The 15,576-nt window shown below is 40.4% G+C and overlaps 1 protein-coding gene across 15 annotated transcripts in view; it reads left to right on the top strand.

Annotated features, from left to right (window-relative positions):
• SGCD (sarcoglycan delta) overlaps nt 1-15,576 on the top strand; it is a 631,892-nt gene that overhangs the window by 24,644 nt on the left and 591,672 nt on the right. For 3 of the 15 annotated variants that reach the window (XM_072990002.2, XM_072989991.2, XM_072989992.2), the window contains exon 2: nt 12,079-12,168. The exons of the other annotated variants lie outside the window; for them this stretch is intronic. The gene's annotated coding sequence lies outside the window, so the exon portion shown is untranslated. The remainder of the gene's footprint in view (nt 1-12,078; nt 12,169-15,576) is intronic. 15 annotated transcript variants of the gene reach the window in all.

Genomic DNA, 15,576 nt, shown 5'->3' with positions numbered 1-15,576 from the left:
TTATCATGCCATATTACAGATATACAGCATTTAAGGTGGAATTTCAGCTGTCTTTAAATTTTACTTTTTCCTCCCTTCATGTTTTAAACTGTGGTTATTTACTGCTGAAAACAGGAATGGGCATAATTTTTAGATTGGGAGCAAACAGGCTGTTTCCATACTACAGCAGGTGGAGGGAGTGGACTGAGGTGCAGCAATGTTGAGGTGCAGTTGCTGTCTTCCCCTTGGCACAGAAATAATTAGCTATCCAGAGCCCTGAGTCACAAACAGAACCTGGCAATCATATCTTTCAGGATGTGCAAGGAATGAAGCTGGCTCCCAAGGAGATTTGCTAATAATGGATTCCTATTTTTGCATGGGCCATAATCTCATCTGTATTGGGAGAGTGTGATTGTGAACACCATATTTTAAAAATGCATAACTCAGATTCCTTAGAACCATGGTGCTTGGCGGCAAGGGCAGTAGGGGCTGAGGCAGGGCTACACTGAATCAAGCTGCTGCTTCATGTTAATTTAACTAAGCAGCCAAAGCCTGCACAAAAGCACAGACATTCAAAGTGCATAAGAGTCTTGAAAGTAAAGTGTTAGAGAAAACTCCAGTAGACTCTGCAGCATAACACTCGCCTAAGGGAACACCAAAACTGAATGCAGTGACATACACTGTAGAAAAGGATACTCGTATATGCCTTCTGAGAGTGCAGGAGAGGGCCTTCATCTTCATTAGGAGGGTGAATGTGTTGAACTTCCCTGTTTTTATAAGTAAATATCATCTCATTGTCTTCTTATTGTTACTTGCATATAACTTCCTATTTCCATTTCCCTGCTTTTAAGGGCATTTTAAAAACCTAATATATTTAACTTTCCAAATGCCAGATTTTACCAGTGAGATCTCAGGAACTCTTGATTTGCTCTGAAACAACGTCAGGGCTGCTTGTTTGGGTTCGAGGCAGCTCCAAATTGATACAAATACTCCCCAATTAACCCAGAATTTAGCAAGTTTCCAAAGCCCATGTACAACTCCATTTCATCCTCCCCTTGGCATGTTTTTCACAAAAGCTGTACAGTTTTGAAAGTCTACACATCAAAATTAAGCATGATAGTAATGTAAGTAAGTTAAAATGTACTGTATTACCGACAAAGACTAGCACAGATAGCATTTGTATGTTTCAGTATTGGAACCAGAGCTTGGAAATGGTTCTTTTTAAAATAATGCATTTCCATTGATATTAATTAATATTTTAATCTTTTAACTTTATTTATTAATTGGTGAATTTTCAAACAGTTATTAGTGCATTATGTTCCTGTGTGCCCTGCCAGCCCCTACTCCTATGGCACCAGTGGGGTGGGGCTTCCTAGCAATAACTCCTTGGATCCCGGCTCAACCTTTTTGCTTAGAAGAGCTTATATTAGTAGTATAGCATCATTCCCCACTGCCTTTTCCCACAATCTTGTACAGTTGCGTTATACTCTCTAGTCCCTTGGGTGCCATTTGCCAACTTGGGGCCCTAGTTAACTTTACTGAAGTTCCCTCGTGTCCACGTTCTGGAAAGCAGGATGGAGAGGGAAACTTCTCTCCACAATGTGCCCCTTTTAGGGAGGGTTTGTAGAGACAGGTGAAAGAATCCAGGCTCTGTGACTTATCTCTTCCCCTACACTCCCTTGGTGGGGCTATCATTACTTGCCTCGTCAGGGCCCCATCAGTGTCCAGGCAAGTGCTGCCACATCCAAGTATGTGGCCGGAGTCTCCAGTACTGTATCTGACTCCTGTTGCAAGCAAGCAAACAAGGCAAAAGGAGGCAGTTTCATGCCCTGGTCTTGCCTAGTCTCTCTGATAATTGCCCAGACATCCTCTTCTTCAGAAGTAAAAGACAATGACCCCACGCAGTCCCACTCCTACCCTTTTGTTCTCCTTGAGCCAGCCTCCTCTAGCTGTTCCTTCTCAGACAGCCATCTCCTTCCTGTCAACTAGACACTGAGAATACCTGCACTCATCCTGCTGGCCTAGTACTTTTGTGCCAAGGCTAAATGACTCGCATGGGGTGCATGCCTGCACCCGCCCACAGCTCCTCATTATGGACATGTTAATTTTAGTTTGTTAGTATTCCCTACCAACTATTTCATCATGGAAGAAGTCTTCTGCTGGTTCGCAGCACAAAACCCTTGTTTAAAAGGCTGATCAAGGGGGTTGCTACATATGTAACATTAGGCAGCAGTTCCTCATCAATTAATGCCTACAAATGTTATGTGTTACACCAGAATTCCACTGCCAAAAAGACTCAAACATTGGGCATCATTTTGTCTTTTAAAAGCTGTTGATGCTCTTGTTGCAACTGAATGTAAAGTATTAAAGTTAAAAAGCATTATTTTAACATACTTCAAAGCTACGATTGGAACATCCTTTTTCATTCATCACATTAGTTTTGTAATAGTCTGAGCTTTAGCTGTTTGTGTGACAAAAAGGAAGCAACCTTTTCACAACTTTTTCAACCTCTAAGACTCATTTGTACATGATGCTTATTCAAGAACGAAGTTTATTTCTTGAAATGCATGCACCATCCATGCTCACCTTGTGCCAGCCCCTGTCATGTTATTGCAAGGCATGTCATGTCATGTTATATTCAGGTTTACTTCTGTGCTGCCTTTGGCTCCTGTGGCAACTATTAAATTGTATCATTTAAATGTTATATTTATTTATATAAGTTTTAAAGTATATAAATACAACATTTAAATGATACAATATAATACAATTTTTAAATGGCAGAAATAAATGGTGAAATCCAATAGTATGTGACAGTTAGAGAAGGCCTGTAGCTGTTTACTCACCAATTCCAAACTGATTCAATGGGGTTACTTCAGTTGTGATTTATTACTAGATTTCAGTCATTTGATGCGAAAAAAGAAACAAAATGAAAACATTTGCCAAACCCATACCTCAAATAAAACATCAAACAACAAAAATACCAAATTAGGGTTGTGCCAGCCTGTAGCTCCAGGATTTAGAAAATGTTTTGGTTTTTTGCCAAAGTAGATTTGGGTGGAGCAGTGCTTGTGACATGCCATCGCACAGAACAATACCTATTCAAATCGAATCTCTTTCCTGAGCCTAAGTGTATAATTTTGAGGTGTTAGCTTATGAGATGACAAATTTAATGTTTCTAAAGGTTTCAATTAATAAGGTAAGAAAATATGAAAGAAAAGAGAGCGAGAGAAACAACCACCCATTTCTATGGAGCTATGATCAAGAAGTGAAATATAAACTTTGGCTCAGCTCAGCTCTAAGTTAAAAATAGACCTAGATGAAATTATTATTTTATTTTTAAAATGTACATCTTATCTTATTCTTGAGAGGAGCTAGCAAATTGAAAAATGTTATATAAAAAAACTCCATAGCATTCCCATTACTATAGGAGCAACAAAACTAACACAATATTGTTATGTGCCATCAAGTCACCTCTGACTCTTAGCAACCCTATGAATGAGGACTCTCCAAAATGTCAGCTCTTGTACACTCAAGCCTGTCGGCTTTTTAAAGGAGTCAGTCCATATCACAATTGGTCTACCTCTTTTCCTGCTTCCTTCCACCTTTCCCAGCATTATTGTCTTTTCCAGGAAATCCTGCCTTCTTATGATGTGCCCAAAGAAGGACAGCCTCAGTTTTGACATTTTTGCTTCCAGAGATTGTTCAGACTTAATTTGGTGTGGTGTTTGACAATTTTCAATGAGGTCTCTGACTGACATAACTCAGCTTCTGGGTTCACAGAGCTTCTGGGATCACAGAATAGATTCCATGTCCAACTAGTTGCCACCCAAAATGTTCTGATTTGGTTCTTTACTGAACACTATCGCTGAAGGAGAAGAATGATACCCTCATCTGCCTTGGTTTCCCCTTTAGTACAATGTCCAAGGCCTAATGTCATGACACTTCACAAACTGGAATCAATATATTGTCGTTGGCTGTTTTTTTGTTTCCTGAAATAATTTGAGCTATCTGTTTGCACAAAAGTCTTTAAAATATGAGCAATTCAGTTACAGATTCTTCAGCATAGTTTTACTGATAGGCATACAACAATGTAGTTGTTTTAAAAGGTTACCTAGTAATACAAGTAGGTAGGAGCAGCGACAACCTGTCAAAGTACAGCACTAATAATAGAAAAATGTATGCCACAATGATGTCAGTCTGCTTTGTGAGAGTTGTGCCACCTAATTCTTGGTAAGCATAAACACTACTTGAAGAAAGAGAATCTGATACTGTAAATAAAAACATAGATTTAGAGGAAATTAAGTCCTCTTGGATGAATTAACCATGGTATTGAAGACTGTAGCTGAAATCTTGTTGCTTAGAGTCACAACTACACTAGGTTGACTGAATCAATGGAACTTAGAAGAGCTAACTCATCAAATCCCAAGTGGACCTACTTTAGTTGCAACGTACTATACTAAGCCACAGGATTTCAACCACTGTGCTGTTTTCCAGACTAAACCACTAAAGACAGCCTTAAATAGGATAGACAAGATCTAATATAATTTGAACATAGTTGTAATTATCCTCATTTCCTTTTGCCTTGTCTTTTTGCTTTTTAAAAATTATTTTCATCCTCAGATTTTTGAGATGAACTCCAGATATCATTCCTTTCCCAAGTCAGCAATGGTGGGAACATACATAAAAAAGAAATATGTTCATTTCTGGATAAATTTGTTTTTTTTTAAAAATGTTATGGCAGTGTTCTTTTTATGGAAAAGACAACATATACAAATGTGTATTTTAACTTCAGAGTTAAACTCAAATGCATCATATATGAAGGTGTTGAGAAATTTGGTTAAATATGTGTTCTCAGGACATAAGCATGTTGATGTGTCCAGTGTGCCATGCTTAGGTCAAGTATTAATGGATGAGTTTCAGTTATTGAGACCTGAAAATGTGGACAGGTTGCTTGGATCTGTCCGTTCTACCACCACTCCGCTCCACCCTTGCCCATCTTGGCTAATTGGAAGATATGCCAGGGGGGTTGGCACCTGGGTCCAGGAGGCCGTGAACGCCTCTTTGAGAGAGGGAGTGGTTCCTATCACCTTGAAAGAGCTGGTAATTTGGCCACTCCTAAAAAAGCCTAACCTGGACCCAAGACTGGTGGTTAACTACTGACCACTGGCGAACCTCCAATGTGTTGGAGCGGGTTGTGGCCAGACAACTCCAGATGCTGCTGGATGAAACGGATGTTCTGGATACATTTCAATTGAGTTTCAGGCTGTGTTTTGGTACGGAGACTGCCTTGGTTGCCCTGTATGATGACCTTTGCTGGGAGACAGATGGGGAGTGTGACCCTGTTGATACTCCTGGACCTCTCAGCGGCTTTTGACACCATCGAGCATGGTGTCCTTCTGGATAGGCTGGCTGGGTTGGGAGTTGGGGGCACCGCTTTATGGAGGTTCCGTTCCTTCCTGGCTGATCGTGTCCAGAGGGTGGTGCTGGGGGACAGTTGCTCTGCCCCATGGCATTTATGTCATGGGGTTCCTGAGGGCTCAATATTGTCTCCCATGCTGTTTAATATCTAAATGGAATTGTTGAGAGAGGTCATCAGGAGGTTTGGGCTGAGGAATCAGCAATATGCTGATGACACACAGGGCTACCTCTCGTTTTCCACCAATCCAGGTGAGGCGGTTTCTGTGCTGAACTCGTGTCTGGACCTGATAATGGACTGGATGAGGGTTAATAAATTGAAACTCAATCCAGAGAAAATGGAGATGCTGTTAGTGGTTGCTTCACTGGACAGGCTGGAGGGCCATTTTCCTGCCCTGAATGGGGTTGCACTCCCCCTAAGGGACAGGGTCCGCAGCCTGGGGGTGCTCCTGGACCCCAGTCTAACTCTGGAACCCTAGGTAGACTCGGTGGCCAGGGGTGCCTTCCCTCAGCTGTGGAAATTATACCAGCTATGGCCCTACCTGGATGAGCGGAGTCTCATGACAGTTACACATGCACTGGTAAGATCTCGTATACATTACTGCAATGTGCTCTATGTGGAGCTGCCTTTGAAGATGGTCTGGCAACTGCAACTGGTCCAGAATCAAGCTGCGCAGCTGGTGAGTGGTGGGGCCGCTAGGGGACACATCAGGCTGATTCTGTTCAAATTACATTGGCTACCATTCGCTGCCCGGACCCAATTCAAAGTGCTTGTTTTGACATATAAAGCCGTAAACAGCTTGGGCCCTGGATACCTGAAGGACCGCCTCCTTCTAAATGAACCTACCTGGCAGTTAAGATCTAGCCAGGGGGCCCTTTTGAAAGCCATCTCTCAAGGAGGTAAGAGGAATGGTTTGTAGATGGAGGGTCTGCCCCCAGACTACATAACACCATCCCAACTGAGATTTGTCTGGCGCCGACATGGATGACATTTTAGTGCCAGGTCAAAACCTTCCTGTTCCAGAAGGCTTTTAATTGAAATAATATCAACTGTGGGTCCTGATGGCAAGTTTTAGAGTATATATTTTAATTGTTTTATCTTTTGTTACTGTATTTAAATTGTTGTATGCCACCCAGAGACCTTTGGGTAGTGTGCACGGCATATAAGTTAAATAAAATAAATAAATAAGATATTAAATAAGCAGAGTTAGGAGATACCAGGTTGCAAAGACACTATAACTCTGAGAGAGTTAAGTACCTAATCTATTAACATATATACAGACAGAATAAACATTAACCTAGCAGTATAACATGACATGGTACAATACATAGCCTAGAAATAAGTGATCTGACTTACAGCAGATAAAATGTACCCTTTACGCATTACTTATATACATTCTTGGGACCAATCAGAAAATACATTACTTCATTTTCTACTTACATTAAGTTACATCATTTTCTACAGCTGTACAACATCAAGTCTGTAACCTTGGTACCTGCACCTGAATACACTCAGTACATGACTCAGGTAAAATCAGCATTTTAATTTCATTATACAACATTTATATTTAATACATTTTGAGACCAAAATCTCAACAGAAGGAACTATGATGGAAATGGAATTGCTGTTATTATGCTACTGATGAAGTGATAGCACAACTCTGGAGGAGAGTCAGTTGTCAGAGTAATGAACATTAATGCCTTCTGAATGTCTGCTGAGGCAACATGTCTAGAGATACAGGCGTACCTCAGTTTATGAAATTAATGCATCCTCCAGGATGTTATGTAATGCAGAAATTTCGTAAACTAATACGCAGATTGTGCTAGGAATGGGTGCTGTGGTAGAAACCTCCAGGCACAATGCGTCCTGGGGAAACCCTTTCGTACAGCGGGGGGAAAAATCAGAAACCCCCCCCAATAAACCAGGGCTTTATATTCTATGGATTTTGGTTTGTAAATCGAAAATTAAATAAACTGAGGCTTTCGTAAAGTGAGGTACCACTGTATTTCAGTTACAGTCCTGAGCAGACACTGGAGAGTAAACACCATTTGACAGAATGGGACTTATATCTAAGCAAGCAGGAATGGGCTGTTGATCTTTCTAGATAATCATTATATGGGGAGACTCCTGTATCCTTCATAATGATGTGGCCTTTGTCAAATAAATGAGGAAAGCTACTTTGGAAATATGGAATAGAAATAGCTCGTATTGCTCAAGGTTAACTGTAAAGGAACTGCTTCACATGGAATGGTCAGTATAAAAGAGGGAATTTCCATACGTGTGGCTTGTATGGCAAAAGTTCACCCACCGAAATGTGTTTATTTAATGTCCATTAGTTTTATCTACCACTACCTTTCTATTCTTAAAATAAATACTTTCTTTTTTGGTACTGTTAAAGTGCAGGTTCCCTGACTGCGTTTTTATCAGGCTACTCTGGCCTCTGTTAAATTCCTCCTCTTCTTACTGTAATCTGAAAAATAAAAAATGTAAGTAGATCAGAAAGATAGTATCTTTGTTGTGACCTAGGAACCTGTTAGGCGATATTGACCACTCTTTCAAATTCTGCAGAACTGTTCTCCAGGTTAGATATTAAGCTAAGCAACAAAAAATAGGGTGAGAAAGAAAATTTAAGCATGATGGAAGTTCTCTTATTTGCAGCTTATAACATTCTTCAGGTGGAGTGTAGGATATCTCGTGCAGATAACCAGGGTATAGTCTTGTGCATAGCCCTATTCTGGGTGCATCATGAGAAGGCAAGATCCTTTGGAAAACACAATATGAAGAAGGCAGCAGGAAAATAGGAAGACCAAAAACGAGCTGGGCATACTCCCTAAAGGAAAGATTGAGTGTGCAGGAACTGAACGGGTTTGTTGAGGACGCAACATTTTGGAGATTGCTCATGTAGGCATCCTTCAGTCTCGAGAGACTATGTTCATTCATAGGATTGCCATAAAATGGAAGTGACTAGACCGCTAATAACAACAATAACAAGTTTTATGTAGGTATTCACAGATATGTTGTGTGGGACGTTACTGACTAGTGTGTATAGGTTCCATCCTTAACCATATTATTCAAGCAGATTACTCTTGCAAACAGACAGAAGTTGTACAAAAGTTATGGGAGACAGAAGCAGCAATAGCTGTTCCTTGCAAACGCCTTGGAGTTGGAGCCATCTGAGGAAGGATTGGGATGGGGAGCCCTTTTCATTTCTCTATGCTCTGAAGAGGGCTGAAAGGCTGTAGAGAGAGGCTGTAATTAACATAATTGGCTTCAAAACTGTATATTGCAGAGATACCAACTGTTTGTGTTTTAAAAAGTAATTTGGATTTTAATTATAGTCTCTGTTGTCAAGCGTACACTCAGTTAATGACTATGAAACTGCTAGCTTAAAGTAGCTAGATTTCTTTCAGAACTTTTTGCCAGTTTCACAGCTGGTAGTTGTTCTTATTTTTTTAGGAGTCATATTAATTTTCAGGAAATCTTATGTAATGTTGACATAATGGCAGACAGGACCTGTGGTACATATCTATTTCATGCATATTTATTATATGTCTAGGGGTAAATTATAGTATGTTAATTATTGTTGCAAGTGTTAATGTTATATGTTTTAGTCAGGCTTAAGAAATAAGGAGTCTTATTACATAAATAGCATTCATATTTGCTTGTATTGTAGTTATTTAGCTGTTCTGAAACTAAGAATCAAGTCGCTTTGAAAAAAAAGGCAAAACTGGTTATATATTAGAGGATAAATGTGCAATATAAAGAAACACAAGCTATTGACAGTTCACCATTAGAACTTCCACCTTTGCACTTAGGCTAGCATAGCTAACTGATAGGATTCTACCCTTTGAGTAAAAAAAAAAAAAAAAAAACAGCCATACAAGGCAGAAATCCAAACAAGTAAAAATGTAAATGAACTAGATACTGGCAGAAATCCAGAAGTAAGTTGCAACTGGAGTGGAAATTGAATTTGTTGAGTCAAACACTCTGTAGGTTCCATTGATTTAATAGGCCTGGTTTAGTTGTGACTTACTACTGGATTTCACCCATAAGCCTGCTTGATTTTTTAAAAAACATGTCTTTGATTTCTGTCTTTCTAGTAGGGAGCTAATTCAGATAGATACACTATTGTATGTTTAATGCAGACTTGCAAGTAGAGGTAGTAGCCCACTTAACTATTGAAGCCCACATTAGTTATATGGGGCCTCAAAGTCAACCAGCATTTATTCTTACTTAGCTAAAGATAACCAGGCAACTGGCGATTTATAGGCCTGAATTAACTTCTGAACCCAACAAGTCACAAATTAATTCACAGAAACACAAGAAGAACTATGGGGGGACAGATGCAATGGGCTATCTAGCCTTATGTTTTGTTTCTTTAGTGACCAACCAGATGACTATGGAAATCCCACATGCAGGACATGAGTTCTACAACAGCTTCCCAGTGATGCTCCTGAACAACTGATATACTGAGAAATGTTGCCTCCATTTCTGGAAGTGACATGTAGTTGTCCTAACTGGGAGCCACTGATGGCACAATCATCCATCATTTAACCTAATCACTCTTTAAAGCTGTCCCAAGTTGGCAGCCATCCTTTTCCCAATGAATTTTGCATTTTAGCTATATGATCTGCAAGGAAGTAATTTGCTTTAACTGTTCTGGACAGACCTTGGGAACGTTATTTCTTCGTAGTGGTCTCTGTGAATGCACACAAATGGGTTATCCTATGGCTGCGCAGGAATGTCCGGAAGATTCTAGAGCTTAAGAAAAAAGAGTCAATTAGCTCCCCCCCCCGTGGGGTATATAAGCCTCCTCCATCTTTCTTTCAGTTCCTCTTTTTCCGCCGTTCCTGTAGGACATAGGAAGAGCAGAGCTATCGACCGTTAAGTACTTAGCTAGTTAGCTACCTTTTTCTCTTGTTTTATTGTTTACTTTATCTTACTTTAACAGTTGTTCAACAGAACTTACTGTTTTTGAGTTACTTCTTGTGTTCTGTCGCGTTTCCCCCCGATCAATGACCCCCTCTTCTGTTTATGGCCCCTCGGGGCTTCAACCAGTGTGTTGTCTGCTCCCTAAAGATTCGTTTATCAGTCGGACACGATAAATGTTTGTTTTGTCTTGGAGAATTGCATCAAGATCAGTCTTGCTCTGCTTGCAAAGGTTTTTTCAAAGCAAGCAATTAAGTTGAGGCGCCAAAGACTTTGAGCTTTCCTTTAGAAAAAGACTCTGTCTCCGAACATGGAAGGCACCTCCCTCACAGCACTGTCCCCTCTGCGTGCTGAGGCTTCTAAACAGGACTTTTTGGCTGATCAACTGCTGCTTACTGTCTCTGGTGGCCGAGTCAACTGTGGTTTTTTCACCTATCAGAAATAGCACAAGATGTTTATCCTCTACCTCAGATACCAACCCTCCTGTCACAGGACAATGGGGCTCTCCTCCATCCCGATGTTCAGTCCCTTCACCTGACAGCGTGGAGGATAACCTCTGCTTCTGCAAGGTGCTACACCATGCACGCAAGCCCTCTACCGCGCACTTATACGAGGGCAAATGGAAAGCATTTACCAGGTTTGCCCAATCTAAAGGCATGACCACGGTACCAGTTTCTCTGCGTACGGTATTTACCTTTCTGCTACATCTCTTCAATATGGAACTTGCTCACTCCATGCTTAAAGTTTACATTTCAGTGATTGTAGCACACCAACCTCCTCATTCATACTCTGCGAGGCTTTTTTCCAATCCTACACTTAAAAGGTCTCCAAAACATACGACCACCCTCCCAAACCATTGCACTCCAATGGTCCCTTCCGCTGGTCTTAGAGGCCATTACTAAACCTCCATTCAAACCAATGGCTACATGCTCTGAAAAACCTCTTTCCTGGAAAATGGTGTTCCTAGTGGCCATTACTTCAGCCAGACAAGCGAGCAAGATTGCTGCCCCTAGGTCGGACCCTCTGTACTTACAGATGCACCCAGATAAAGTTACCTTATACATGGACATTTCCTTCCGAAGTGGTGTCAGAATTCCATGTCAATCAGTCCATTGTGCTTCCAAACTTTTTCCTGTCTCCAGCCACACTGCTGGAGCGCAAACGTCATTCTCTCGACATTAGAAAGGCCCTTGCCTTCTAACTACACAGCACCAAGTCCATTCAACGCTCTCCGCGTCTCTTTTTATATTACCATGGACCACGCAAAGGTGCTGCTGCTTCTTCTCAATCAATATTGAGGGCTTAAAGGCACATTCCACCAGAGTGGTTTCCACCTCGACAGCCCTATTCAAAGGGGTCCAACTGCAGAACATTTGCAAAACAGCCACCTGGGCTACCCCTCTGACGTTGCCAGACACTACTGACTGGAGGTCAGAGCCAAAAATGATGCACCGTTTGGACGGCCGATACTATCATCTATGATACCGTGACGGCCCTCCTGCTTGCTATTCACCCACTTGTGTGCATTCACAGAAAGTTAGGTTAGGTTACTTACCTGTGACTTTGGTTCTTCTAGTGGTACTCTGTGAATTCACACATCCCTCCATTCCTCCCCTCTATCCGTTACGGTACCGTTCTATGATAGTATGCTTATCTAACTTACAGTAACGGCGGATTAGGGAATTAAAAGGAAGATGGAGGAGGCGGGGCTTATATACCCCATGGGGGGAGCTAATTGACTCTTTTTTCTTAAGCTCTAGAATCTTCCGGACGTTCCTGCACAGGCGCAGGATAACCCATTTGTGTGAATTTACAGAGTACCAGTAGAAGAACCAACGTTACAGGTAAGTAACCTAACTTTTTGGACTACCAATCCCAGGATCTGCTAGCCAGTTTAGAAATTGTAACCCACAAAAAACTGGGATTCTTAGAGCTATATTCCATAAGTAAATTCACCATACTTCGATTCTCATTCTATCATTAGTCAGTTTCAGTGAACGACCCTGAGATCTAGGATTATAAAAGAGGGGGACAAACTTCTCCCTATACAATTTCTGTACACTATGCCTAATTTTATACATCTCTGTCAAGAAACAGCTAATATCTTAGAAACTGTCCAGATGACAAGATATATGAAGATGCAGCTCTGTATTCCAGGCTGCCAAATGGGGAGGGCAAAGTAGACAAGGTTATATGAGTCCGAGTCCTTTAGGAGATTCTATAATTGGTATTTATCAGGTCTTTATCCCAGCGCTCTGCTGACAGCATTAGATTTTGTGGATTCATGGTTGCTCTGGGGCACATACATTAAATCAGTGGCCTTGCTGAGATTACAGAGAGTCAGGATAATCCCTTCGGTAGCCACTCTTTAGTAGAATAGTGTGAATCAATGGTGTGTAATATGCAGGAATAGAATATATGTCAGTGCTCCTCAGATTGGTATGTCGGACTCCTTTGCTCCTTTCCTGCTTCTACTTTGTCTGATCTGGTAACCATTTGCAGTCTGAAATTTCTTTCCCACTTACACTTTACTGTGATCCATTAATCACGTGACAACCCTCAATTGGCTTCGTTACATCCCTAAACCTAGCAGCTATATAAGGATCCACCATTGAGGGTAATGTCCCTTTCCTAATCCATCTAGCTCATGAAGAAAGAAGGAGATGTATAGAGTTGTTTATCTTTATCCTTTCCTCCTGTAATATCCAGTGCCAAAACAAGCACTAATCATGTTGGGTCCATGCTGCTATTTACTGTACTTTAATTGTCAAATGTACCATCAGAAATATATTAAAAGTCTCTTTGGCTTACTGTAGGCTGCTGTTTTTTTATTCATGCCAGTTCTTGACTCCTGTCTTTCCTGCTACAACTATCACATTGTGTCAGTAGCATTGGTCAGCCATATAGCAGGATGGGTTGAGGCAGGGTCTCTTCCAGAGTTGAGGATGATGTATAATTTAGATGGCCTGGAGTTAATATTAAGAGCCAGTTGTACAACCAGCTGTGAGGAGTGTGATGAGCTCTCTCTCTCTCTCTCTCTCTCTCTCTCTCTCTCTCTCTCTCTCTCCCTGTCTGTCTGTCTGTCTGTCTGTCTGTCTGTCTGTCTGTCTGTCTGTCTGTCTGTCTATCTATCTATCTATCTATCTATCTATCTATCTATCTATCTATCTATCTATCTATCTATCTATCTATCTATCTATCTATCTATCTATCTATCTATCTAACATCTCATTAGTGCACATCACTATTCTGGGCAGTGTATATATAAAATAATAAAATGAGAGCAAACATAATAAATAAAACAACCAGTTGAAGCACAAAGTCATTCTGGTACAGTGGTACCTCGCTTGACGAGGATAATCCACAGAAAACAATACACCCACAACAATACACACTAATCATCCCAATTCACAGCCATAAATACTCCACGCCCTAGCCAAACTACACCAGAGCACAGTTTGCTGTCCTCTGAAGATGCCGGCCACAGAGACTGGCGAAACGTTAGGGAAAACCACCTTCAGAACACGGCCAAGAAGCCAGAAAAACCCACAACAACCATTAGATCCCGGCCGTGAAAGCCTTCGCGAATACATTTTCTTCTTTTTTTCCCCCTTCTCTTTAATCTTTTTGCCTTTTGTGTTATGCTCTTAGATTGTAATTTGAGGGGATAGACTCAATAGTTGTTGTTTTCTTTTTACTGAACTATAAGGTATTCTGATAAAAATTCTTGCTGAAAATAGGTGTAATAAATATTGCCCATTACCATTTTAGGATGGCAAGTATTTTTGTATATTTTGTTTTCTCTTTCCTGTTCCATTCCTGCAACTCAGTTGTCCCATTGGGAAGGTCCATAGGTACTAGAACATTTGCTTCGTCCCTCGTGGATTCAGTACAAGGACTAGGGTTCAGGTTAAAGGCTGTGAAGCACTGAAGGTACCAAGTTATAACTGTGCATGCACAAAGGATTACCATTTGGTTTAGGTATGTTTGATGGTAGATTGTACTGTATTTTAAGCTTTCCAGCATGCTTTTCCGTTATAAGTAACAGATACCATCATGCTTTCCAGCAGGACTGTTATAATGCTGTCATAAGCTAGCACAATAAATATATGAGAGGAGCAGTTCTTTCTACAGCGATCTGTAAATCACTGTTTTTATTTAGTATTTATTCAAAGTGAATAGGAGAAAGACTTTAATCCTGAGTAATCCTTATTCACATAATGCTTTGTTAGAATTACAAAGCTACAGTTTAAAATCACTTACATCTTATTTCAGTGGGAAGTAAACACTGAATAGCTCCTTTTCACCATTAATCTCATGGTATCAGAGCACTAAAATACGGCTCATTGGATTTCAGGATTCGTTTCATTCCAACAGGAGTGTTATCCCTCTATGATATTAATTCATTGGACACTGATGTGAGGAAGAGATATAGTGTAAGGTCCTTCCACGTGGTCTGGACTTTGGCTTCTGATATCTATACAAGCACATTGGCAGGAAGACCTTCTTGGCAGCTGCTTCCAGGTTCTGGAGGTGCCTGCCAAAAGAGACAAGGCCAGCTCCATCTTTGTTGCCTTTCTGTTTCCAAGCAAAGCTGTTTTAATCCAGCTAAGTGTTTAAGTTCACCTCTTCACAATATAGGTAGACACTATAGCTTTTTTGTAAGTATGGTATTAATTGGTTTTCTGTTACGCTTCCATTATAGTATTGTATTTTCCTGTTCTTAACTGTCTTGTACAGTATTTTTATTAGAAAGGTAATGCATACTGCATATTTAGTAAACAAACAAACAGTCAAACCTACCAGGCTCCCATATAAGTTATTTGTTTGCTTATTTAATGTAGAGCAAACATACAAAGCTTTTTCGCTGGTATACAATGTATTTAAAATATAACATATTTAAAAATTAAAATAACAATACAGAAAAACGGGGCTGGTAACACAAACTAAGACATGCCACTATATAAAGCCAAATCAAAATCATCAGCTGGATAATGATCACTAAAATCACTAAAAATGTTCTTTAAATGGCTGAAAGAATAAAAATGTCTTGATCTGATTCGAGAATATTGTCTGAATAGGTTCCAAACAAGACTCCTTGAGCAGACCACTCCAGAGATGCAATGTTAAAAATGAAAAATGTCATTTTGCACATATTGTAGGTCTGTTGTTGTTTTGCCTACATATTGCAGATGGTATAATCTGAATTGAACAGTACTTCAATCAGGGTTTCTCTGGATCCACTTGAGGGA

Source organism: Pogona vitticeps, chromosome 2 (genome assembly GCF_051106095.1).
Source record: "Pogona vitticeps strain Pit_001003342236 chromosome 2, PviZW2.1, whole genome shotgun sequence".
Lineage (NCBI taxonomy): Eukaryota > Metazoa > Chordata > Lepidosauria > Squamata > Agamidae > Pogona > Pogona vitticeps.
This window is presented reverse-complemented; position numbering and strand designations above follow the sequence as displayed.